Consider the following 4,211-nt stretch of genomic DNA (forward strand, 5'->3'; position numbering starts at 1 on the left):
GACACTGCACCCAGAACCTTATGTCTTTTTCATCCTGTAATAATAGCTTCTAAAAATCCATTCTAAGAAACCAGTTGTAGATAAAATAAAACATTTACATACCAAGTGCATTTATCACAGTTCTACAAGAAGAGCAGAATCCCTAGCAGCTCATGTTCCTGACGTGTCTCACTGTTCTACTATAAACTTCAATGTTAACAACCACCTTGAATGATAATCTGGAGAGCGTTTTAGGCAGGGAGTCAAAAACGTTGGGGTCAAGTTTTCATTCGAACCCTTTATCTACTGTCTGACTCGAGAAAATTACTTTATTTGTCTGTTATTTAACATTTTTTTTGCAACATAAAATACAGTTTAAGATCATGGACTTTAGAGGCAGATTGTCAAGTCTCAGCTCCACTAGGTACTAGCTAATGGAACTTGGATAAATTACTAAACTGCTGTGCCTCAATTTTCCCATCTATAAGATGGCTATAGTAATACCTGCTACCATATAAAGTTGTTTTGAGGATTAATCTAGTTATCATCTGTAAAGCTGGCTTGTCAGTGATTGGCATTCAGCAAGTATTATCTTGCATTAAGTGCTGAATGAGTCTGCATAATAGGAATAATAACTCCTCTTTCACCAGACTAATGGAAGGATGACATGGGATGATATATGTGAAAGTACTACAGAAACTACAACATACTATGCAAATGTCATGCCATTATTCATGAGGTAGTTGCAAGTATATGTCAATCATCTTACAATTCTATGGTAAAAACATTCTACCTACTAGAAACATATGTATGAGTGGTAATTGATTTAGCAGACCAGAGAATTGAAATTTAACTCTGCATTGGGGGAGAAAAGGTCAGAGTAAAGGAGGGCTGCATGGAAAGGACTAATAAGAAGCAAACTGGCCAGGCGTGGTGGCTCACACCTGTAATCCCAGCACTTTGGGAGGCCAAGGGGGATGGATCATGAGGTCAGGAGTTCGAGACCAGCCTGACCAATACGGTGAAACTCCAAAAATTAGCCGGGCATGGTGGTACACCCCTGTAGTCCCAATTACTCAGGAGGCCAAGGCATGAGTATTGCATAAACCCAGGAGGTGGAAGTTGCTGTGAGCCAAGATAGCACCATTGCACTCCAGCCTGGGTGACAGTGAGATTCCATTTCAAAAAAAAAAGGAAGAAGAAGCAAACTGTAGAATCACAGAATAGCTCAGGTAGGAATACATTGGGCCTAAAACAGAAGGATTGGTGAAAAATCTTGAAAAGGAGTAGGGAGATAACCCCCTTCCCCAACTCTTTATTCCTCTCTACGTGGCTACCCACTCCCTCCCTTGATAGAAAAGTGGAAATTTGCTCTCTCAAATGGTTGTGTCAGAAAGGCTGTGATCTCAGGAACACTAGGCACAGCTGAAGACTGGGGTATGGGGCCATACTAAGAAAAAAGGGTTGGGGAGAGATTTAGGTGAAAGTGAACGTACAGAAAGGCTCACCCCTGCCTTTTCCTGCTTGGCTCTCAGAGTGCTGCAAGCCAGATGTATATTTCCTAGGCAAAAGACAGGAGGTTATCTTTGTAAGAAAGCTGGCTATTTCCAGAGAAAACATCTTCATAAATGAACATTTCGGAGTACCCAACAAACCACCAAGTTTCTGCTTAATTATTCTACAGTGAAGTCCACAAACATGCAAACATACAGACAAGCCCCAAACATGGACACATGACTTTTCATCAGAATTTGAGCACTTTAAACTTAAGAACTCAGCATCACTTGATTTTTCAAAAAAACTTTTAACACAAGAGAACGACTAAGCAATTTATGAGACAATTCAGAGACTCTTCAGGGAAGAGAAGAAGACTCAAAGCATAAAACTAAAATATATCCTTAGAAAGGTAAAAAGTAAGGTACCCATGACATGAAAGAAAGATATTTTTAAAGGAATATTTAAAGCTGGGCGTGGTGGCTCATGCCTATAATCCTAGCACTTTAGGAGACCAAGGGGGGGTGGATCACAAGGACAGAAGTTCGAGACCAGCCTGACCAACATGGTGAAACCCCGTCTCTACTAATAATACAAAAATTAGCTGGGTGTGATGGCTTATGCCTGTAATCCCAGCTACTTGGGAGGCTGAAGCAGGAGAATTGCTTGAACCTGGGAGGCAGATGTTGCGGTGAGTAGAGATCATGCCATTGCACTCCTGCCTGGGCAACAAAAGCGAAACACTATCTCAAAAAAAAAAAAAAAATAGAATATTTAGAAAAGAGTGTAAAGGTCTTCAACATTAAAAAATATGATGGTAGAAATAAAAAATCAAAAGGATGCTTGAATATATGGTCAAGTGAATTTCCTAGAAAATTTCTGTTCCTTTTTAACAAAAAGATAAACAGATGCCAGATGTAGTAGCTCATGCCTGTCATCCCAGCCCATTGGGAGGCCAAGGGGGCAGATCACTTGAGGTCAGGAGTTCAAGACCATCCTGGGTGACAAAGCAAAATTAGCCAGGCATGGTGGTGCATGCCTATAGTCCCAGCTACTCAGGAGGCTGAGGCAGGAGGATTGCTTGAGCCCAGAAGTTTGAGGCTGCAGTGAGCTATGATTGCACCATTACACTTCAGCCTGGACAATAGAGTGAGAAAAACAAAAGAAAACAAAACACACACATGCACACACACACACAAAACAAGAAAACAAAACACACACACACACAAACAAGACAAACAGATTAAATATGTAAGAAAGAGCATTAGAGACATAAAAGCCAGTTTGCCAGAACTGAAGGACTTGAGTTTTCAGATCTCAGTTACAGACCTGTCAAAAAAGTAAACCAAAGGACAACATCATGAAATTTCAGAAGACCAAACATTTTTAAAGACCTATCTATGAAAACTCCTTGAAAGGAAAAATTAGTCTGGGTACTGTCGCTTACATCTGTAATCCCAACATTTTGGGAGGCTAAGGCAGGCAGATTTCTTGAGCCCAGGAGTTTGAGACCAGCCTGTGCAACACAGGGAGACCCCATCTCTATAAATAATAAAAAATTAACTAGGATTGGTGGCACACACTGTAGTCCCAGCTACATGGGACGCTGAGGTAGAAGGATCACTTCAGCCCAGGAGGTCAAGGCTGCAGTGAACTGAGATTTTGGCATTGCACTCTAGCCTGAGTGATAGAGTGAGACTCTGTCAAAAAAAAAAAAGAAGGAAGCAAGGAAGGGAGTGAGGGATGGAGGAAGGGAAAAAAGAAGGAAGGGAGAGAAGGAACGAAGGAAAGAAAGAGAAAAGAAAAGCAAGGTCACAAATTATCAGGAATCAAAATGGGATCAAAATTCCCAGTAGCAACCACTGGAAACTAGATGATAACTGATGAAAACTTCCAAATTCTAAAAGATGATTTCTAAGTAAAATTCTGTGTCTGTCTAAACTCTCCATAAAGAACAAAGGTAAAGATTTTTTCAGACAAGCAAGGACTCGAATAATTTACCTTCTGTATCCCCTTCTCAGAAAGCTCCTGGGAGTTATTGGGCTCCATTAAAATAAGAGAGTAAACTGAGAAAGAGGAAAATTGAGGTCCAGCACCAGAGGAGGCCAGGGGACATCCCATGATGGTGGTGAAGGTCAGAACCTGGGTAGCAGGTCAGACAGCAACCAGGCCAGGCTGGAGCAGGAGGCAGGAGCAATAACGCCAAGAAAAACCTGGACTGATAGACAGTCAGATGCGTTTGGCCATGTCAGAGGGGTTTTACAGATAAAAGTTGATGCAGGAAGTTCAAGGTAGTACATATGTGGATCAGATAAGATTTACACTTACAGTCATAATTATGTAATTATTTAATACTAATTTAATCCAATGCTGGTTTCATACTTATATTTGAGGCATGCAGATTGGAAAGCATGCATGTATATAGGTGGGGCGTGCGGGGAGAGAGACAGACTTAAATCCTCATCTTTCATCATAAGAAGTTGTTCAGAATCAATTGAGAGATGGTCATAAGAGTCAGATGGATAAAGATAAAAATATCTGCTTCAAGGTTTGGGTGTGGGAAGGTTTAGGGGAAGTGATTCTAGGAAGTGGAGTGAGGGTATGGGAAAGAGACACAGAAAAAGAAGAAAAGCCATCGGGTGGATCACGAGGTCAAGAGATCGAGACCATCCCTGTCAACATGGTGAAACCCCGTCTCTACTAAAAATACAAAAAATTAGCTGGGCATGGTGGCGCGT

The sequence above is a fragment of the Saimiri boliviensis genome, chromosome 7, assembly GCF_048565385.1.
Source record: "Saimiri boliviensis isolate mSaiBol1 chromosome 7, mSaiBol1.pri, whole genome shotgun sequence".
In the NCBI taxonomy this organism is placed as follows: domain Eukaryota; kingdom Metazoa; phylum Chordata; class Mammalia; order Primates; family Cebidae; genus Saimiri; species Saimiri boliviensis.